The sequence below is a fragment of the Gymnogyps californianus genome, chromosome 11, assembly GCF_018139145.2.
Source record: "Gymnogyps californianus isolate 813 chromosome 11, ASM1813914v2, whole genome shotgun sequence".
Taxonomy (NCBI): domain Eukaryota; kingdom Metazoa; phylum Chordata; class Aves; order Accipitriformes; family Cathartidae; genus Gymnogyps; species Gymnogyps californianus.
Genome location: NC_059481.1, coordinates 17,522,471 through 17,546,629, shown reverse-complemented (window position 1 = coordinate 17,546,629; position 24,159 = coordinate 17,522,471). Strand labels below are relative to the sequence as shown.

Genomic DNA, 24,159 nt, shown 5'->3' with positions numbered 1-24,159 from the left:
ACTGCCATCTTGGTGTCTCATTCGTAGACTCCTTTTGACACTCTTCATCTGATTGGATTCTTTATGAAAAATTAAAAGAAAAATGCTGTTGGAATACAGATCATATCTTTAAACTAAGACATTCAACTACTGTACCTTGAAGATAGTTTAAACATATAACTGATGCTTTATTCTGTATTACACATTCCAGAACATCTACTTTTATCATGAACAAACTACGTCAAATCATCAGTTCAAGAGTCAAAAATATAAACTTTAATCAAAACTATAAAGAAGTAGGGGAGGAATGATTAGAAGTTCAAGAACCCTTTCAGGCTCCATAAATTCCATTTGAAATTTCTCCATAGTGTTAAAACACTAGAGAAAACAATAGTGGGAAATCTGAGATATTTGCTTTGGCAACCATCTTTATTGGACTGACCCATCAACTAAAGCTGATACTGCTCAGTGGAAAACCAAGTTTATCATAAGCCAAATTTTTTAACTACTGTCCATGCTCCTTTCTTCAAAGACATAGATCCATCAAAACCAATGTAATAGGCATGAAAAGTGGTTTCCTATATACAGATGGTGACTGGAGACAAGACATTCCACCATCTTAACTCAGTTTTCCAGCTCATGAAAGACATACAGTGCAACAGCAAACACACACTTATAAACAAAACGGATTGACTGGTTTAGTTACTGGTGGGAAAGGACATGTCAGAAGTCACATGAAAACGGTAACAAGTTACACTAGTTGCCTTTAGCAAGGCCACCATACTACTCCTGATCCATATTCCAACTTTACTCTTCATAAACCAGCAACCAAGCCCACAGGTTGAGTGGCAAACCAAACTGAGCAAATGACTTCCACATAGATAAATACAAACCAAACGTCCCCATCTTTACATTTTCTTCCAAGAAAAATAAGCTTATGTACTTAAAAAAACAGTTCTCCCAACGTGCAAAAATCAAGTACAGGAAGTTACTAAGTGTTAAGAACATCATTTTAAAACCAACGTTAACTGTAGAAGAGACTGACGTACAAAAAAGGTTTTAAAATGTCTTCATGATTTTGAGTAACTGCACTCCGCCAATTTATTCTTTTGAATGTGTATAGCTTTAACCTCATTTTAGTCTGAAAGCCAACTCCACCACTATGTTGTTGCCCTGATAATCCCAGGCAGGTTCTTACAAGTGATGCAGGAATTACCCACAGTACAGCAAAAATTAGTGGAGCCATCTAGTGGTCTCTGCCTCATCATTCCAGTTTCCCCATTCTCATTTCAAAATAACCAGTTACAGCAAAGCAAACAGCAATGGAACCAGTGCAGCAAGCCTCAGTCTGACTTTCACAACTGCCCATATGTCCTGTTCTATACTCCTTTACAGACTTCCTTGTTTTGAATACAATGGAAAAGAAGTACAGCACACAGAAGTGGAATATAGGATCTAGTAATTCACTTCGCTTTGCATTGTGCAACGTGCGTAGTTGTAATAGTATTCAACCACAGGATCTTCACATTTTCAGAACCAGAAATTGAACATTCAAGTTGGCAGAAATTCTTTGTTTCAAGCATTCAACTCATCCTCAGTTAAGACAGGAATTAAGTATTTTGAAAGTGGTTTTTTTTTTGCCCCTCCACTAAACTGAATAAACAGTTTTCTGGGGTTGAGTTGGTTTGGGGGTTTTTTTAGTTCCTATTGGTATACTAGCCAAATTTCAAATCCATTTAGGCATTTGAAGATAAATTAAAACTTTGAATAATTTTTAATGCTAATGCCTTGACCGAGGTACCAAACCATGAAAAATAAACCACCACAAAGTTGTCCATTATTGTCACAATCAAATATTCAGAAGTACTAACAGGAGCACAGTGGAAACCCCATAAGTAAGACTGATAAAATAATTTTTATAGTTACTGTAAGAAGCTTAACATAAGGAAATTTAATTACTGGCATCAGCTTTCCCCACCTCTCAAAAATGTAATTTAGTTACATATTAGTCAACCTTGAAAGGCCCTTTTCACTTGGGTTAGCCTTCTGCCTTAGACACTAACGAGATCTGCCAAAAGCAATTTAAGGGCAAGTTTCGCTACTAGGTTCACCTACATTTGGTTGTACCAAAAACTTTGCAAGTAACCCCACCACATTCATTATAAACTCTTCTCTTGACCTTGTAAAATAATTAGCAGTAAACAGAACTGATGATATATTACAATTAACACGCTACAACAGCCTTTGTTCTAGAAGTTATTCATCTATCAAGAAGACGCCACAGTAATGGCCAAAATATTAATAGCAATCTGTACACTTTTTCATGTGAAACCTACATTTGCTTTAAAAGATTTCACAGCATTTGTCTACTTATGAATTAAGGCACATTTTACTAAGAAGTTTCAATAATGTTGCAAAAATATAATCCTCCTCCACTAAGATATATGCAGTGATCCTACACTTAAGGTAGCCATTGAAAAGCCCAATATTTTTGCTAGATGACATGAGTATTTCATTCCTTCTGTAACATCAATTAGGCATCATCCTATTTTTTCAAGCTTCTATTATCTACTATTTACTGTATTTGTTTCCAAACACAGTATTTTGGTCACGATAAATAAGGCACCTGGGTAGTCATGTAATACTTTTAAAGTTTCCTTCAAATCACTGTTAACATATTGACACTCCCTGTCAACAGACAGAAACCATTCACAACCATGCCTAAATGTTTAAGGCAACGGTTTTGAAATATCTGAGTTTACAAAGTATTTCTCTTCATTTTTTTGTAATTAATTATTTGTTGCTCTACCTATTAAAAGACCACAGCAATAAAAGACATCCCTTATGGCCAAAAACATGGCTTCAGCAATTTCATGTCCATTGAAACCTTGCATTTCTTACGTGTGAAATTGAAGGCCGGTAACAACATGTAAAACACCCATGCATAAGCACAGGCATGTAAGACACCAATACATTTACACAGTTTTCCAAAGTGAAATCTCTCACACTGAGGCTTAAACTTAAAAACCAAGGTGACATACTGCTAGTAAAGGGAATTCACTTCACTCCAACAGAGGGAGCTGAATGGACAGAATGAGGTTCTGAGCAAACCAAACCTGAAGTTCTACACTTCAAAGTTCTTTAAAACAAGATTTTATTCTCAAAGACACATCTCTGGTAACTTTTACACTAGAGGAAAAAGCAGACGTGCCCTTTATTGACATTTAAAGTCCATAATGATGTTCTGTCCAATCTCTAAAAGTAACAAAGTACTCTGGACAGTCCTAAGTCTGCTTTTACCACTGTCAGAGGTTCAGCAAGCACAGCAGTAAAAGCACAACTCATGTAGGATCAGGTATTTTTAGCTAAGAAAGGCTGTTTGCCATGTTTCTCAGATTTAGAGATTAATTTAGGGTAAGATGTGACTTCATTCACAGATGCACTCTTCTGTGGGTATTACTTTTAAATAATAAATTTTATTGTATTAAGCAAAGTATGCCAACTTCAGTAAAGCTCCTGCTGTTTTCAAGTATTTCCCCCCTTCTATTAAAAAAAAAAAAAAATCAGTGCTTCAACTCAACATTATCTATGTTAACCAGAGAGGGTAATACTAGATCTTTCAAGACCCATACATTTGGATGTTTTTACAAATGCATTTTTAAGCAGCTTCTTTTGAAGACAACTGTTTCTTTAAGTCAATTCAAAGTTTCACATTCACCCTTTCCTTTAGGTAAGCATTATAAAACAGAAAGGATGGAAGAATTACTCAGTGTGTAACTGAAAAGGCAAATTCCTGCTCAACAAACCAGATCTGACAACAGCTAATTTACCATCCGATGAGAGAAAACAGAAAAAATGCACACAGGAAGATGTAGGAAACAGATGAAGACTAATACAAAAATGGAACATGAGTCACATGTTTAGAGATTATAGCAGGTGATTTGGGCGAAAAAAGGCAACAGTGGACAGCATAGGAAGAGTTTTGAGGAATAGTTGGAAGGAGTAATATTTACTTCTAACATAGCAAGAAATACACTGTTCTACACATACCTGCAGTGTAAAAAAACAGCGTAAAACTTCTGAAAGAACAAAGTAATAAAACTTACAGAACACAGTAGCAGAAGAGATGAAACACTAATCAAAGACCATCAAAACCAAGCACATGTACACACAATAAGAACTGATTTCCTCAAAGTTCATGAATTCTACTGTTTTGCTTCAGGACTGAAAATCCACTGATAAAATTGGTTCAAAATTAAATGTAGCTAAAAGCAGCACAAGGCCACAATAACACGGCCTAGCGAGGTTTGCACCATACCCCCACATGCTCCTTTTTCCTTTCAAAAGAGCTCTACATTAGTCTCCACATCACTTGAGTAAATCAGAAGAAAGCATGGGACTTTGGAGTACAAACAGGGAGTAGCTGCTTTTCTAGCATCTGAGGCAGCATAGATGGCAGCTTGTACAAGGTAAGCATGGCTGCTGAAGGTCTCTGCTAACATACATAGCCATTGGACAGTTAAAAGTCACTATCATCTATCCACTGAAATGAGAGAATATTTGCATCTTGGAACATTTTCCTAAGCTGTCTGCAGTCTAAGGAAGACATTACTCAATCAGGTAGCATGTCATACCGAAAGAACTGTCTCCAAGAAACTGTCTCTTTTAAAGAAAAGCATATATTCTGAAGCATAGTTCTACAGGAATAGAGCTTCCCACTAAAAAAAAGTTAATTCACATACACAAAATGCAATGGATGCTTTAACTAAAAATGTAGAATCAAGGAGTCTGAATTTTAAGCAGACAGGAAGACAAAAGGACTTGGGTCTTTCCAGAGACAACTCCCAAGAGAGTCACAGAATGTGCCAGAGACAGCAGAAGGTCATCAAGACCAAATTCCTTTTAGTTAAGGACACTAGAGAAAATCTTATACCCATATTCATCCAGTATAGAACTGAATGAATTTTTCTACTCAAGCCTGCCAATTTTGCATTTTGACTGTATGAGGAATGATTCCTAAATGAAGTCTATCAGCTAGCAGTTTAATACAGGAAACTGTACCAGCATTACATACCATTTTCTGCAGCGCTGAAGCTTTATCAATGAAGAACAGAAACAGAACAATCATAGAACAGAAGGCAGTTACTATCTGCTCAAAGACTCTCACTGATCCTAACAGAAGCACAAAAGGACAACACGAGATGCTTGTAAGACAAGTTCTGCCTGCTATGATACTTTCCACACCATTTGTTATCCAAATTGTGTGTAGTACTTCTCTGTAGAGACAGACATTTGTATACCAAACCCTTCTGAACAAGCAAATCTATGATTTAATAGTTCTCAACGAAATATAGAGTCAAATCACAGAAGCAGAAGACCAAAGAACTACAATTGGATATGAAAGCTGCTCTCCAGTGAGACAAATTGAGAGAACTATCCAAGTATAGCTTCATTTCCTGAGCCCAGCAAGAATGATCCTGTGGTCTTTCTAACTGAGCCTTCTAGAAACACATGTGTGCACACAGACACACTTTAAGGAACTTCAGGACGTATTCAGCCAAAAACTTCAGCAAGTTAAACATTATAGCCATGTGTGTTTGTTGGGTTTTTTTTTTAAAGCTAAAAAGTAAATGTTATTAGGAATAACAACTTACCAGTGCTTCAACCAACAGCAGTTATTTTGCTTACAGTGAGTAAACCAATTCCTCAACACATCTGTAGGGAAAATTATATATTAAATACTTGAATTAAAAGAAAATAAATTAAAAAACCACAACAAAAAAAACCCCACAAACTTAAGGGTCTAGAAGACCAGAGCACTAGCCTAAGAGTATTACAAAAGCCCTATCCTCAAATGAAAAAAAAAAAAAAAAAAAAAAAACAACCAAAAACCCAAAACATTCCCAGCAGATCACAGCATACAGTACAAAAGACATTTTTATAAAAAATTTGAAGTATCACTAGGCAACTTGTTATCAAAAAACCTGTGCAAACGACCCAAGAAATTCAGACACAGTCCTGTACACAAAGCCCTTGAGAAATAAAGCAGCAACAACAACAAAAACATGTTTTTTGAAATTTTTGAAAAAGATCGGACGTCAAGTGGAAGTACACTTAAACTGACTTATCTGCCCTTCACATAAAAATAATGAAAATACTCATTTTACTGAGAGGTGGTATCAGCTAGATGCAGTGGAATTATTTAACACCCTGATATGGAACAAGTTATCTACTCTGTATCTGAAAGTTATCCCCTTAAGAGCAAGGCTCAAATTTGAAAACTCGACTTTGAAAATGCTTACTGGCTAATCCACATCAATAAACATTTAATCAAAATCACCTTAAGCAGAGGTAGTAAGATTAAAATAAGATCTAAAACTCTATAACAACTCATGAACCCCCCTTTTTTTTTTACTGTAAATTTCAACTGCATGAAATCATCCATTATCATGAGCCATACAAGTTATCCACCTAACATGTACAAGCAAACTGCTCCTCTCGTGATCTCTCAGAATCTACTTATATTGGAATATAGCCTCAAATACGTAAAAATTAATGAACCTATTCAGTGATAGTATACTGTGCATAATTTTCTACAATCTCCTAAATTCTCCTCTTCAAATGGATAGCTACTTAGATATGTAGAAAGCAAGCTGTGATGAACAGAGTTGTAATTTGTTGATGTAATTTACTTGAAATGATTAATATGGAAAAAGATCCCTTTAGAAAGGGGAAATGATTAAAAAATTATACTAGTAAACTGGCACAAACGCAGAATATCCAAACGAACATTAAATTTCGAGGTTTAAAACATGCACTTAAATGTGATCCAACAGCTGCTATTAAATGGAAGCACAAAACTGAAGTACTTCTAAAATGGTGGATGGGCACTTTGTAGAAGAAACACAACATGGTTGCTGGACTTTGATCATCCAAGAGGCATCTATCAGTCATGCAAAGCATAAGAAATGAACTAGGTAAAGAGGTTTACTTATGTCCTTTAAATCTCCTTCTGTCCTATACATACCATTTAACTCAAAAAAAAAAAAGCCACTTAGAAACTACAGTTTAATATATGAAGACTAGGTAAAGTTAATGACTGAAGGATTTTCAACTTACAGCTCTCATCCATTTTTAATAATTTACAGCACAGCTAAACATACATCATCTGCATTCAAGTTCATTCCTGTTTTCTTTAATTCTAGAGTTAGCATCCAGTTATGGTAATTTCACAGAAACTTTAATGAGGATACGTAATATGGCTTTATATCACCACAGAAGAACAGCTTCCTCTACTGAAAAAGTTACTAAGACTCAACCAGAGCACATTCTTCTCACCTCAGCAAAATTTTGCAAAAGGAATCTAATATTCGTCAGGGTGGCATCAGTTAGTAGTAGTAAGACTTCTCTACTCTGAAGTGAACGGATGAACCAAACAATGAGTTTTGTAAAAACAGCACAAAGATGTTAATAACGTATTACACTGCATTCATATGATCACGAGTGATCATTTTTCCACCATTATAAAATATACCACTGCATTTTGAGTTTTTGAATTTTAATATCCAAAACACATTCACTCCCGAACTACAGAATGCATCACAAAAGCTGAAGATTTATGCCAAGAGCCATGAACTATAGCGCTAGTAAATACAAGTTTCAGCTGAAAAAAGTTAGCCTTTCAGATTAACACCTGTATTTCCTATTTAACATTCAATTTATTTAATAAACATCAAACTGAAAATCTTTTAATCAGACTGCTCCCACTAATTGTTGTAGCCCCTGTGTGATTAAAAAACCCATCCCCTATTTAAAAATAAACATGGATTTACTTTTTTTTAGGTAGTCTTATAGTTGTGGCTTATATTTATTTTTAAATTATAGAATGAGATGTCATAAGTACAGTACGGCCTACGCCACATAAAACATGCCTTGCATCACAGGTCCATGACTCCTTCACCAAAAGACTGGCACTGCTAGCTCTAAGAATCAGGAAAGCGTATATCCTTTTGCAGCACGAGCTGAGGTCAGACGCTCTAAAGCTATTTACCTGACATCAGATTCTTTCTTGGGATAAATTAAGAAAGTATTTTGGCAAAAATGGTATGTATCACCACACCAATGTTTTTCCATATAAGCTGTCAATGCTACAAATTAATTCTATGAGAATACTTAATATGGCTTTGTATTACCACAGAGGAACAGCTTCCTCTACCAAAAAAGTTATTAAGACTCAACCAGAGAGCATTCTTCTGACCTCGTCAATCCTCATTAGTATGCTGTAGGGTGGTCATAAACTTAAAACTTTCCTCAAGTCCCCAGTAGTGTGCATCTAGCCTACTGAGGTCTACCTAACCTAAAGGTCAAGCTGCCATTTACTAGATGAAAACATGTTGTTCTTACAAGAAAAGGCAGTTCCAAAGAGCTCACAAAAGTAACAATGGACATTTAAAACTGTTTTTATTGTAATATCTATTCAGCACAAACAGCATCATAATGACACAGAAAATATGTAAGACCATTAAGATCAAAGTGCTCAATTTCATATTCATCATAAAACGCTCAGGTCAGTCAAGATGATTCTGCTCTTGAGCACGGTATTTTCTCTTTTTTTTTCTTTTTTTTTTTTTTTTTTTTCAAAGTAGGTCAATTAAAAGTTGCAGCTTTAGACATTTAAGGATTTAACATTAGGAATACAAGTCCTGAGTTTGACAAGTTCAGCCCCATTATTACTATCAGACTTTTACGTGAATCAGGCTAGTCTTGCCTTTACCGTAACAGACTGTGCAGTATCTAGTGATTCTGACCCTCTAAATTGAAAATTCACGTGGCATTTCAAATATGTTCTGCTGTTCTTCTCAAGGTACCAGATCATTCTAACACAAACTTCTAATTCTCAAACTTCTCACCAGACAGTTACACAATGAAGTTCTAGAACATACCTAACAGCCTTGTTCGTTAGCTGTGTTTTGTTACAGGACATCCACTGTGTATGGTACATGTCTATTATCTATAAATATTATTTGAATTCTGCCTTGCATATTAGCAGTGACTTACTGCAGATAAAGGTTTATTACAACCTAAAGAGACATTTTTAAAAAGCTTATCCAAAATTGGTATATGACTTCTCTTACAGGAACAGGCTGAAGCCTTCATCCAAGCCAAAGGGAACAGCTGCACTCAGGTAGGGGTTCACAAGATCTGTATTCTTAAGTTGTCGTGATAAATTATGTAATTTTTAAAAGCAAATTATCAAGAGTATTTTTGAGAATCCTGATACACGTCTTCATGAAGACGCCTTACACTCTGAGGTCCTGAATACGTACTGAAGTACATTAGCATGGTAAGCTGTGAAAAGGAACCAGTCAAAACAGGCAAACAAGATCCCCAACTTTTAATTACACAGTGGTGAAAGCATGACTCAAATATAACATGTTACTCTGTCTCTAAATGCAGAACCTTAAAATGTAAAAAAGAAAATAAAAATAATCAAACATTAGAAAGCTGATTTGTTTATACTGCAAGAAGGACAGCAAGATGCTTCATAACAACTGGGTGCAGGTTTAGGCTTTTAGAGTAAAATTTACATGCAAAAAGGAATTTCTAAGTTTAATGTATAAAAACAATTTATTGGAAAGGAAAAGCTTATGAGTGTCACTTGCTACTGAATCAACACCTTGAACTGAAGGAAAAGCATTTCTAAAGTTTTATTAGACTGAATGTCCTTAGTAGAGGTAGCAATCCTCATAAGCACAGCTTTATTTTACAATGTGTTGACATGGTCATTTCAGATTCTTAGAAAAAGTCTTATTTATGAGTGATCATAAAAATCTTAGAAGATGCGTAAGGAGACATTAACATTACTGTATTTAGTACATACTAACAGTTTTCAAACGCACTAAAACTTGAAAGAAAATTCAACACGGTAAAACATTGTAGCTTAAATGTTCAATGTTTATTTCGCTAAAAAAAAGTTACTTCCAGGATAATTTAAAAACAAAACAAAACAAAAAAACCCACAACACAGTATAACATACCTGGAATGCACAGTACAGAATTTTGTTCAAGGTCTTTTACCCAGCCAGCCATCTGAATTTTTGAAGTAAGAACAATATCCAGTAATAGCCTTTAAAGAAAAAAAACAAAACCAGGTTTGTCTGAAAACAAAGGTACATACAGATTTTACCTACAGTTCTAATATTCTCTACTGATATAAACTTTTTCAAAACACGTAAGGTGTCTTACAATTATTAAAAATTTTACCTACAGTACAAAAACGTAATGTTCTATCCTTGCCAAGCATTAGCATTCAGGTCTCCAAAAACGAGAAACAGGCCCCAAAAATCTCCCTCTGTATGAATACCTGAAGTCTAGGGTTATTACTGTCATATACAAATTCTACAGTATCCCCAAGCGTTAATGCTACAAACTCATTAAGTACAAAACCAAAACAATTTTTAAAGTTCAATGCATGTTTTCACTGGTGAAATGGGACATATGGAACTTCTGGGTTTATATGAAAATACCATCATTTCCCACCAAATACAATGCATATGTATGTGTATACATATATAAAAAAAACCAATCCACTTATTAGCCTTAGTAAACTACAATTTATACAGAAGTAGCAGCATAAACATCACATTATTTTAAGACAGTCTACCCACATCTGCAAAAAAAGGCTTTTAAAAAGTCCAGATAATTTATAAAATGTGTCCCCTCCAATTTAAAAATGAGATTTTTTTACTTCCCATCCGCACAGTAGCAAAAAGGCAAATCCCCAGATCAAAAAAATAACAAGGAAATGAACATACTACCACAAGTTATAATCACTCTTACCTAAGAAAGTAAGGTATGAACGATTCTTCTGGAAGCCAGTCAGGATATAAGGTATTGTTCACGGAATTCTACCTAAAAAAAGAAAGTATAGAAATTTTCAGCATTTTGCTTTAGAAAAGCAGAACAAGTCAGATGCTTGAAATTTATTGATCTTTAGGTAATTATTAAGTTAGGAAAAACTTGTGATAGCAGTATCTTTAGAACTCAACTCTAAAAATAAAAGTACGGGTGGCTGTACATACTTGGCTGAAGAAAAACACTGGGGATGAAGGGCGACTGACATACAACATGCATGATCTACATTTTTGCATGAATAACTGCAATCTGCTCTTCTGTCTCCCATTACTTTAATTTTGAATGGCTTAGAGATCAAATGCTAGCCAATTCAAGATTTTTTCTTGAGTAATTTATCACACAATACCTCTCAGTCCTTGTACTTTTTTTCCACATTAAAGTCTTTAGAAGTAGGCTATACAAAATTAAATAAACCCTCTAGTGATAGCAAAGTAATTTTAAAATGGCTTCTGTCATCAGCTTCTCTGAATTTTAAGTTACTTGATCTCCGCCAAAAAGATATCTTTTTTTGCCCTTCAGAATAGTTTTTTAAAACCTTCAGCTTCTTTAACCTTTAATCAGATCCCAGACTATGCTCTTTAACACAAGGAACACCATATTTGCACTACCTCTAGCCAACTTTTCTCGCCTTTTGTGAAAAAGGCTTAACATTTTATTTTACAGCAGTTATATTTATCACCACTATTTCATACTCTAGAAGAAGTCTGGAATCATTCTGTAAATATGCGGGTAATTTAAAAAACCATTTTAATGTTACATTAAAAGCTATCTAAATATAAATTAAAATTCCTACGCCTTATACATACAAAAATGCAGAACCATTAAATAAAATACGTTAAGAATTAAGAGCAATTTATTTTCACAGACACTTAGCTGCTATTTTATTTTCAGTAGCTGAAAGAAACAAGTCAAAGCTGTTCAAAAAATTATCCCCTAATATACTGAAGGAAAAAAAAAAAGAAAAAAAAGAAAAATACAGCAGACACCCACCTAAAGCTAGAACTTTCTTTTCAGCAAAGTGTGTATGTCACAACCTGTTCTATACTGCAGAACTGTTGCTCGGGTTATAAAACCACCATAACCCAAATCTAAAATAAAGATACTGAACACTTTGCATAAAGGTGATAGAAGTTCAATGGTTGCTGAAACTTGTATTTATATTTCCAAAAAAAGCCAACTTTCATTGTTGTAATGACGGATTCGTATTTGCAGAGGAAGTACCGAAAAATGTAGATTTACCTCCAATTGCAACATTTAAAACCTGCACAGAGTTTTATAATCCTGTACAAGTGTACACCAGATAAATTCAACAAATGGCCATAGACAATCTCCAATTAAAACTAAAGTTCTTAATATTTACCTCTTGCTCTACTACAGTGACTTTTTATACATTTGGAATTACAATTTTACCTTTAAATTGGTAATTGCTGAATGTGAACCAACGCAAAACAAACATCAGGCATTCCATTTAAACTTGCATTTTTAGGAAGTCTTGCAATAGGTGTTCTACAACTTCTAAATTATTAACCATCGAAACAACGATAAAAATGCTACATAAACAGAAATGACTGCGAGCTCCCTGAAAAACGCATAAACTGAACACTAAAAACGGACATCCAATAAATGCTTTTTAAAAGCTTTTAATGTCACACACAAACCCATTCGTTTCCTTATCACATAATTCATATTTCAGTAACTACCTTTTCTTCTCATAGGGTCGTCTAAATCACAACTGTAGTATTTTGCCAACTTTAAACTGTAGACTTGGCATGACCGAGCTTTGTTTTTTTTAAGCTTGTAAGTTCTTGTATTGCCGTGTTAATTGCAAAATCATATTGCACGTAATTCTTAAGAGTTTTCTTTAAAGTTCTGCACCTGAACTGCTGTTTTGCAAGTGAAGTAAATTTCTATCTATTGTTTCAGTAAAGTACTAAGCTGTCTCATCCGCAGCCTGTTTTTTCTTACTGGTTTAGAAAGAGTTAAAAGCCAACACCCCACAAAAAAACCACCAAGTTTTATTTTTAAGAGAAAAGGACATGGCGTCTTTGTTCTTACAAACTACGAAAACATATCCCCGTCTGAGCAGCAATGGGCAACAAATGCTCTTTAAACAGATCCGGGCTTGGGGCTAAACATTTAACTGATGATGTCGTACAGTCTTCACCTCTCCCCCCCCCTCCCTTTACTGCTGCATTGGAGTTATAAGCTGGTTTGCAGATGCCCCCCTTCCATGCTGCACTGGAGGGGAACAGGTCTGCAGCCCCCCCTTCCCTCACTACTGCACTGGGGAACCCGTCTGCAGCTGCCCCCATCCTCCGTGCTGCATTGGGGGACGGGGTGTGCGGAGCCCCCTCGGTGCTGCACGAGCAGGGGGGAGGGGGAGCGCTCTGCAGCCCGGGAGCCGACGAGTGTCACCGGGGCGGTCGCCGAGGTGGGCTCCCTCTGCGGCACCCCTTCTTCCGCCGCTCCCTCCCCAAACTGCGCGGCTCCCCCCTCACCCAAAAGGGGTCACGAAGACGAACGGGGGTCCCCACGGCTCCCCTCAGGGAGCGGCGGGGGGGGGCAAGGAGAAGCAGGCGCCCCCTCCCCCTCCCGGCTCCAAGGACATTTTGTTTTTCCTCCCAAGGACAAAGGACAATGAGAAGCGAGGAGACTCAGGCACTTACCCGGCGAAGAGCAGCCCGTTGGCAGGCAACGGGGGCCCTAAGAACGGGGCGCTGCTCCCCTCCTCGCCCTGCCCGCGGCGAAGGACAGCCCCGCGCCCGCCCGGCGAGGGAGAGGCGCGGGCAGAGCTCCGGAGCCCGGCGCCATTGCCCTCCGCCCGTCGGCAGCCCCGCACGGCAGCCCGGCTCGCCGCCCTCCGTCGCCCCGGAACCCCCAGAGCGCCGGGCCCGACTTGGCCCCCGAGACCGGCACCCGGGGCGCTCGCCGGGCCTCCCCGCTCCGAGCGGCGGGGAGAGCGCCCGGGAGCCCGGCTGCAGCTGCGCCTGCTTCCCCGGCCATCTTGTGCCGTGTGTGTGAGAGAGTCTCTCCCGTCTCCTCTCAACTCCTTCCTCCCCTCCCCCCGCACAACATGGCCGCCCGCTCGCTACTCACTGCGGCGAGGAAGGGGCGGGCTCGCGCCCCTGCCCCTACCTACGGCGCGCAGCGCCCCCCCCCCCCCCGCCCCGCCCTCGGCTGCGCGCGCGCCGCGCGCCGCTCCCCATTGGCCACGCCGCGCCCTCCCCGCCAGGCCCGAGCGCGCGCACCGCTTCCATTGGCCGCGCCGCGCCCTCCTTCGACCTCCCCACCCCGGGCCCGCGCGCACCGCGGCCGCGGCCTCCTATTGGCCGCGCTCCCCGCCTCAGCGCCCGCCGCCGAGTATTGGCGAGCGGCGCCGGCCGCTCCCCATTGGCTCCTGCCCGCCTCCTCGCCTCGCGCGCCCGCCCCGCCCGCCGCGGGCTCGCGCCCCGGCCGCACCAGCCTCCCTCCAAGGGGAGGAGGGAGGCGGGCGGCGGGGAGCTGGCTCGGAGCGCCCGCCCCGCCGGCGGCCCGCGGCCCTGCTGCCACCCCCGCTCCCTCCCCAGCCCCACCTGGCCGGGGCGTCCCCAGCTCCACCCCGCCTCATCTCAGCCGTGACCCCGGCTCGGTCTGAGCGCCGCCTTCTAGCCCCCGCTTCAGAAATCTCTTCATACCTCAGCCTGCCCAAGGCGCCCCTCGCCAGCCCGCACGGATCTACAGTGAGGTTCAACTCCCCCTGACTTGGCTTGTAAGAACCCCTAGCCTCACGGCCTCGTTTGCTATCGCACCCTATGCTGCCATTCCCACAAAAAGCACCTCTGTTCTCAGTAGCCCTCCATACTCGGCAGCTCGGCCTGGGCCCTGGCACAGCCCACCTGCCAGCCAGGCCTGGTCACTGGCTCCACCTCACCACAGAAAGTGATGCCACAAAAACCTTTGCTTTCTTGACCCGAGTACAGCCAGCTGCCCTGGGCTTCCTCTGCGTTGTACGCCCTCAACCTGCTCCTAAGCCCCGCTGGTGAAAAGAGCCAGAGCGACTGCATCACCTGCCTGTCTGCAGCAACAATCCCAGTCCTCATTAGTACCTCCCAAAAACACCACAGACACCCAAATAAAAGTAGGTATCGCGCTTTTTTTTAGCCAACACCATAGAAACTGTCTCATATGCCAACCTCACCAGGACACTGTCTCCTATTTTGACTACTGCCATGGAAACCACTTCAGATATTAGCACAATAGAGGGGCATCCCCCACATTCTTGGTCACTGTCATAAATGCCTGCCCCCAGCCCATCGGTTATGATGTTCCTCTGCACGAGGCACACCCAGAAAACATGACAGAACAGCATAATTAATATTTACACACTTCAGCAGTCACTTTGAACGATATGCATGCCTTTCTCCTCCTTTTATTTGCACAGCTTACTCCATTAAAAGCAGAGAGAAAGGTGTCCCATTCTTCCTTTTTTATACTAATAATGTGGGTAGTTATGGCAGCAATTAAACTAACAATGCTTAAAATGATTATGGAAGGTCTCAGGAGCCAGTCTGGCAGTTGCAATCATGCAGTTTGACTTTTCCGGGACCCAGCTCAGGAGATCGCCGCTAAAGTTGTAAAAGTAGCTGGTCAGCTGAAAAGAATTGCTCACTAATGTGCCCGAGGAGAAAAAATTTGGGCCAAGAGATGTATTTCCTTTCAAAATACAGAGAAAAGCCGACCTCCTTGTATAGGATAGCAGGGGAGGAACGCACACATCTACTGGCTCGTAGACAGCAGTGATAAGGTGGTTACCATCTTCAAAGAAGGGATGGTGGTGGCCTGCATAAAGGTACCACAGCATGGGAGCCTCCAGCCAAGGAATCAATGGTGGAGCAAAACAGCACATACTGCTGCTCACTGGAAAAGGGCAAAAGGCCTTTTTCTTTTCCCGCAAGAAGAAGAATTGAAGTTCTGCTCTACAGATACTATGGAGTGCAGGAAGCCTGTTCTGCAACTTCATTCCCATTCAGATTCTTGCAAAGGCTAATCCTCTTACTTTCAGTGGAACTACTCACGCGTAACTGTACATAAAGGTGTTTGCATGGACAGAACCCAGATGCTGTCCTCCTTGGAAAACTACCAACAGTGAAGAAAGGGGAAAGGCAACCAACGATAAGGCAGGAACTAGATAAGAGTAGGGCGCAGCAAAAGTGCTTCTACTTACGTTGGCATTTTCAGCCGACGCTGCAAGGTATGACTTCACAGCAAGGACCAAGATCAGAAGTTCAGTGTACAACTTCCAGCCTTTCTATTGTTTCTTCCCAGAATACAAGTACATTTCTAGAAAAATTTATACAGTGTGATCACTTGTAATAACCACATGAAAGGGAGAAAAGAGATCAGGCATTCAAGACATAATTGCACTTTGTAAGAGTAGTGTGATTCCAGCCAGAAGAGTTTGAGATTGTAACTGAACAAGACCTAACCTGTATGCTCAAACTGTTATCTGATTTTCTCTAACTATACCAGACTGTCTAGTATAATAGGCTATTCCTCTTAAAAAAAAAATTCATGTACATTTACAGACGAAATGTTTTTGAAAGTAACTTACTGTATTGCTGCTACATGTAACCAAAAAATTACTGGAAGTCTAATATCCTCATTAAATCTATTCAGTGGTGCTCTTTTGCTTCCTGGCCACCAACGCCTAAAGCAGCTCCAAAAAAGCTTACACAAGTATCCATTACCTCTTCTCTTTCTTGGCTTCAAGTGAGTTGTATGTATGTGAACACAAGTACAGTCACTCTCTCCCGAGCCGCGGCACTCGTCAGACAACTTTGCTGTTCATGTAGCCGTAACAGTCTATCTGTTTGCATTCTTCTTCCCTAATGAAACAGTAGAACAGTGCTAGTCTCCTTTTTCACATTTTTATCTCCCATGGTCAGCTCTCTATAAACACAAAATTCTCATTCCTACTGCCTCTGCAGTTATCCCATTTTTTTTTCCCCCTTCTAAATTCAGCATTTCTACACAACTGCAAATTCCTCCATACAGTTTATTTCTTCTCTTTTAGATGACACGCTTTCTTGCTTTGTGTATCATTAGACCAAATACTTCAGCCATGTTTTATGAACCACATGTCTGATAATAACGAGACAACTTAATGTTTCCATTACTAATTTGGGAACTATTTTCTGAGACTGCATCTGTGGCTAGAATTCCAGATGGAGGCACACAACCTCACTTTCTGGTACTCACCCGAACTATTTTCTTCTACAACCTTTTTTCCTTCCCCCCAGCTCCCATGAGGATTGTTATTATCCCTTAGGGACAACATGCAAAAGCACAATGTAATTTCACAGGGCAGCGTCCCTTCCCTGCCCGCCCCGACATGCCCTCTGTAGCAGAGGATACCAAAAGATTGGTGAAGCAGCTTGTTCTTTGCGATACATGACGTGCAAACGTAGCATACAGCTCTTTAGAGACACAAATATAAGGGAAAGGCCAGAGATCTGACACCAGTATTTGACAAAATGGTTAAGTATTGTATCTGCCTTTTGAAGTGGAAAACAGGAGTCTAAACAAGATTGAGAGATGTGCAATGTCAGCAAACTTTTCTTCAACCAAAAACTCTTACCACTTTTCAGGAGAAATCAATAACAATTTTCTAGGCCCTAAGCCAAACATAATAGTTTGGATTATTTCGATAGAGAATATGCAAACAGGGTATCAGATGCCCTTTGAACACAGCAAGCTGTTTTGTGGTAGGCATTTAACTTCCTGCAAACTGGGTGTTCACAGAAATTGCCGCTTTGTCCTGAATAAAGTATACTCCTATTTTCCATTTTTGTATGAAACCTGTAAGATGTTACTAAAACAAACAATCTGCCTTTTTTTTTTTTTCCCCTTCTGTTTCCTTCCTCAGTAATTCACTATTAAAATCACAGTAATTGTCCAGGCAGATACAAATTGCCTTCTATCACACTTCTGAAAACCTGGGGTTTTGGAGCAGAGTCCACAAAGATGCCGCAAGAGTATGGCTATGCCTGCACTGCTGTCATCTGTGGGCTTCTCCTAGCAGTGACATAGAGTAACATAGACAGAAATGTAAAGTTCTTCTAAGCACGGAACCAACTTCCCTGTGTGACTGGTGAAGATGATTATGGTATATTGATCCCAGCTAAAGCTTTTTCCTACTGTCACAAGACAAGCAGTAACAGCAACAGCAAGGATAAAAACCAATTCTAGCAATCAGCTTGTGCTATTCATTCTGCTCTCGGTCTGGAACTGGAATTCAAATCCAGACTTTTGTTCCAGCCCGTCATGAATAATTGCAAACACATCTACACACAACTTTTACATACGCCCTTTTTGTTTCTAGGATTTAACACTGAAAACTAAGATTATGTTAATATGGTAGTTTTGCTAGCACTTTTATGGTGCTCATGTTTAGAACGATGAACCTTGTAAGCAGCAAGAAAAAGATTTATTACCACGAGTAATTAGAAACAAATTCTTATCAGTGTCATAAACATATGGTAAAGAAAAAAATCTTTCAGTCTGCTAAGCCAAACTCCAGTGCTTTTTCGGTTTATTCAAAATGAAGCAATTTTAACCAAGATTCAGCTCTTTTTATTCCTCAAAGAATAAATAAGTTCTCAATAAAAAGTATAAAGACGTAATGGAAGTGAGAAATGGAACCAATATCTTTTGTGGGATTTAGTTGTCTTTCCTAAGCAAATTTTTAATTTGCTGGTCACAATGCATCAAAGAATCAGTATTGTTTCTCTACACGTGATCTTGTGGCCTGAGCTCAAATTTTAGATCTAAGAGCTCCTGAACAACCTACCCACCTCGCTATTTCAGTTTTGCATGAGTTCCTGTATGCAATAAGGCAAATAAAAAACCAGTAACTGTTGTCTAGTGAGAGGATTAATTGTGCTTTATATTAGCTTGACTAAGGAATATACATATATTTTTCTTGAGAAATCAAGTCCACTTTTCTTAAGGACGTTTGAAACTTGAAGTTCATAGAATCATAGAATGGTTTGGGTTGGAAGATCTTTGTTATTATTACTGATCATCTTCAAATTATCCCTTGTTGCCATCTTAACTGTAAGAAATAGTAACCATCTCAGTCAAGGTACTTATGCTCTATTTGGTCAACATTCAACATACAGCAATTGCTTTGAACAGCAGTCTTAGAGGTATAAGAAAAGTGGGAAGGATACAGTAGCCCTTATTTTGATGAAATCTTATGACAGTTTAAACCTCTAGACTGTTTCGAACTTAAAGAATTTGGGTGATTGTTGAATAATATGTTTAATTGCTTCTTAAAGTAAGCCACTGGAGCTTGGAGCGATAAATCTGTTTTTTTACCCCTGCTACTTGTATGAAATGATCTGGTTTTTTAAGGTCAGCTTTTAGGTAACAAACTATTCTGCTTGGCAAACTTTTATAAGAGGACTGGGACATGGTAGAAAAAATACTGATTGACCATTTTGCCTGTACCTACTTAGACATTAGAATTTAAACAAGTGCTAACAAAGTATTACATGTCTCCTTACATGAAAAAGAATGATGCAACTGTGCTTATTACTGAAAGCACCTTTGAAAGCAAATAAGAAACTAATGTGCACCTTCCCAGGAACTCTAATAACTATAGCTACAGCATGCAAAGGCAGGCTCTGAGACTTGACTTATGTGCTGTAACTTTTCTGTACTGATGAAGTTTGCTACTTGGAAACTTGCAGGACTGGAAACATGCAAGGATTAGACATATTGGTAGGGTTTTAAATCTCTTTAAAAGGTAGAAGCTGCAAACAGTGTTCATTATCTTACCATTCTGGCTGTAAATACAGTCTGCAGAGTCATAGGAGCATTCTGCTGAGCTGGGAAATGGTCATCATTATATCAAGAGTCTGTAAAAAAAAAAAAAAAGCTTTGGCAAGATTAAGAAAGCCATACTCAATCTTATGTTTCAAAATAAAGATATTGTTCTCCCGTTTTCCAATATATCACACGATTGTTACGTAAAGAGTCAGAAGAGAACATTTTATAAGTTCTAAGCAAAATCTTCAGAATATTTGGATTTTAAATGTAGCTGGGAAAAAATACATTTTTAGAAGATCTAGACAATGAAATTAATAATAATTTGGGTTTTGTTTTAAACTTGGATAATTTGAAATTCTAGCATGATTACTTCCTTGTGCAGATTTAAAGTTTGTTTTCCAAAGGCACTCATCTGTCCATCCTTGAAATGTATTTGCTGCAAACATGAGACAGTAAAGCTTGATTGCTTAAGTGTTTGAGGAATATGATCAGAAAAGGAAAAACAGACTTAGCACAAATATGTGTTTACACATCAAAATCAAGGACAAACACCCACACCCACACCCCCCCCCAACTATAAGCTCTAATTTTTATTTTTTACTAACTCTTCATTTGAGTTCTAGTGGAGACTTTGGAAAGTTTAGATGACAAGCATAACAACAAGTATCCTTTCTTGGTAAATTTCCTTGGAGGTTTGGAGGCAGAGGGCTTCATACTAGCCTTGCAAACATGATGAATTTCACTCAAATTGAACAAGATGAATTACAGCTACTCTAGAATGAAAAGAAAAACAACCCAGGCCTCCAAAACCGCAAGTATAGAACTGGGATTTTTATTTCAAGCAAGTTTCAAGCCTGTTTCCATAACGATCTTCATTCTTGTCTCTTGTGTGCAGGTAGCACCGTAGGGCATTTTATTGATTGCTATATAATAGTTGACAAAATGATGCATTATTCAGCAAATTGCCACATGCAGTGAAAAGAAACCGTGCCTTTTTTCTGAAATCTTACAAGCTTATACTTTTTCTATTTTATAGACAGTCTGACGAAGCACTAAATCACTCTGTTGTCATGTACCATATATATATAAAAGAGAAGACCCCTTATATTTGTAGCTCAAAACAAACTTCTTTGTATTTGTCAATACTTGTTAGACGTGGAGTCCAATCAATTTTTGATGTAGTGATACTATATCAGGGACACACTTGGATTAGAATGTCACCTGAACAGAAATAGCTTCTGTGTCAGACTGATGTTTCCCATGAGCTTTTATATTTTCTTCCTACACTCAATGTGCTATAAACTGGCTCCTGCCAGAGCTTTATCCAGCTAGGAGAGCTCATCAGCCTGGGGACTAGAGCACTTTTTTGCATGTCAGGCATGTCATCCATCTAAACTCCAGAATTAGCAGCTTTAACTGTTGCAGGCAACAGATTTGCATGCTGAAACAAATACTCTTTCTCTCTGACCAAGCCTTTAACAGTGATAATCTTGTCTCAGCTTGAAATCATTGTGGGTTTTTTTGTTGTTGTTGTTTTTTTATATATTTAGTCAAAGATTAGTGTTAGAAGGTGAGCTGTTGAGAAAATGTAAGCAGCCCAGGAAAACACTGTTGGTACAGTCCTGTCGCAAAATGAGGTCAATGGCTTTTTGTACAATTAAAGCACCAGAGGGAATGCAAGACATCTTGGGTGAGACATCCACAGAGCTTGATCGCTTTCTGAAAAATCTGACTGCAACTTTCATTGCAATTTCACCCAGTGGAAGACCCGAACAAGGTTCTACGTGCCCAAAATGTGACTTATTTTCTTCAACATTTAATAGTGGATTTAACAAGAAGCTATTACCTCTCCCTACAAATGTGTCTTAAGGTCTAGAAACATTTAATTTAATGACAAAAGCTGAGATTTTGATCTCTTCTTGTTAGTCCAAACACATGGGTCTAAGTTATGTGCCTGTGCCTTTAATTCAGCACTGAGTAATTACATTTAGGTCAGTGGAATCACTCCAGGTTTTTCTTGGTGTGTCTAAACTGAATGTTGTCCTAAGGATTTGGAAGCATATGAAAATGTAGGAATGAACATGTATGTCAGTACTTGGAAAATGCAACTGAAATGAGCTAACCCAGTCTGTAGAAGGGAAAGAGAACATAAAGCAGAGGTCTAAATTTCAAGAGTAAGAGCAAGCATGCAGTTTTGCACATGCAGGTATAATTGCATCACTATTCTTTGTATTTGCCCCGACATTTCTTTTTCTTGCCTATTTTTATTAATAATGGCAAAAGGAATAATGTAAATTAAATTGTGCTAGGTATATCACCTCTTATTCATGTCCTTCAGTATACCTTTAAAACCTTTCCATAAACCAGAATATTGACTATCAAGAGACCAAATGTTAGACTTAAGTAGAAGCAAATAGGTCAAACTAAAATGCATTTAATTGGGAAACTATCTAAAATTTTCTTGTAACAAGCCACATGTTACTCATATTAAACAGTACATTTGAACACTCTGACCTAGTGTATAAGATAAAGGACACCACAGAACACTTTGGAGGAAAAAATGTTTGGGGAACATGAGTTTGTATGTGTAGAAGATAAAGTCAAATGCTTGAATAATTTAGAATTGTAATGTGAACAAAATGAAACACTGGGACTTTAATAACTGGCTTTTTTTCCTTAAACTCCAATTATTAAGATATTGTGCTCCTGGCTAGCATATCAGGTGCTGATAATGAATATTCAGGGACAGTACTTCTGCTGCATGAATGAAAACTGTTCTGTTCAAAAGATTAATAAAGGATTATCTTTTTATATATATGTAAATAAAGATAATGAACATTGGAACCAAAAATGAACTTTAAGTCTACTCAAGTGATGTTAATAAAATGGAATTAAGTTTAGGAGAAAATATAACCTAATTAAGAGGTTCAGAAAGGCACATTAGCATATGCTAGAAAAGTAATTTTTATATATGAAAACTATTTTATGCTTTATATTATCATTATAATGCACAGTCTTACACAAACAAATCAAAGATGTGCATGAACCTCATACTGGAGCTCTGTACTATGTGTATCGCTGGTCATCGGTGCACGTTGCATTCAAGTTACATTTGACCTGCAGATTTAACATAACCTTAGCAGAGTACAAAAGGGCAATCAAGAAAACAATGATCTTGAGGTGGCAAAAAGGTTTCTTTACATTGCTTTTCTGTAAAGAAGGAATCACCGTCTCAGAGAAATCTTTGCAGGTGACAGGCTTGAAAAGGAGACACTCTTTTAGACCCAGAGCGAGGAGATCAAAGACCTTGCAAAATTCAACTGCAGCTAACATGGAGGAATCTGACTTACGCTTGGTTTTAAATATGACTAATACTTTTTGCAATCCTAGTTTGGATTTGAATATCATGGTTAGAAGTTATCAAGTCTTTTGTGAGCAGCTGAAATAACGAGGCCTGCTTTCCTGATAGTCGGCAGTCGCATACCCAACTACCGCCGCATTGCTGCAGCATCCCTACTCCTGTGCCATATTCAGGCAGAGGCTGCGATATTTCTGAGCTATACATTACTGACCGGTCAACTGGCACATAGGTGCTGATTGCTTGGTCAGCAAGGAAAGCAGAAAACATAGCTTTTGCACTCATTTTGTAGTTCTTTCTTTAACGGAAGCACTAATTTGTCTCTATAACCTGCAGCCTCCCCCAAAGTGCAGAAACTCTAGAACTGAAATTTGTTGAAACTGAACATCAGATCAAAAGCTCAAGGCCTCTAACAACAGCATGATTTCATAAGCCCTGCCTCCTTAAGAAGCCAGGATAAAAATACAGCTACATGAAAAATAAATGAGCAGCTTTTCCCGACTCTGAAACCAGAAAATAATGACATGAAACCAAAATCAAATGCAACAACATTGCTTGTATTCCCAAACGCCAGCATTAATGCTCCCTCTCCCAGCTTCCAGAGACTTGTTAAACAAATGAGCCTTATAATATATTTTGCAAGTGAAAGATCCCAGAGTGGAAAAAGTAAACTCCAACACCGAAGACCTTTAGCAAAAACGCTGTTGCTTGCTCTAAGAGTTTTGCACGGAAGGGGATTCAGTCTGACCTCGCTCCTGCCACAATCAGTATTTTCTCTTTTGATCAAATGAGCAGTTCTGCAGCACTAGCAGTAGTCTTGAGATTTTAGATCAAAAGTAGTATCTCAATACCTGGAGGTCAAGTCAGCCCATGCAAGTCAAAAAGGGCCAGTATCGTATGTGCACACACCAGTCAGACATCTTTTTATACTAGAAATAAACAGTCTGTTTAAAACATACCTGATGTATTACATTTTCCCAGAACACCTCAGCTATGCCTCCATGATGCTGTGTTATCATCCTGGTTATCCTCGCTACGGGCTTGGTGGCATTTTTGGAACCACATTAGACCTCTAAAATTTTTTCAGTCTCCTAGAG

General features: G+C 38.9%; 1 protein-coding gene across 1 annotated transcript in view; it reads right to left on the bottom strand.

The window, feature by feature from the left end:
- Positions 1-13,843, bottom strand: part of CHD2 (chromodomain helicase DNA binding protein 2) — a 73,894-nt gene extending 60,051 nt beyond the window's left edge. Inside the window, exons 1-4 of the mRNA XM_050903151.1 lie at positions 13,560-13,843; positions 10,819-10,890; positions 10,017-10,105; positions 5,634-5,694 (exon numbers count right to left, since the gene is read on the bottom strand). The gene's annotated coding sequence lies outside the window, so the exon portion shown is untranslated. The remainder of the gene's footprint in view (positions 1-5,633; positions 5,695-10,016; positions 10,106-10,818; positions 10,891-13,559) is intronic.
- Positions 13,844-24,159: the final 10,316 nt, after the last annotated feature.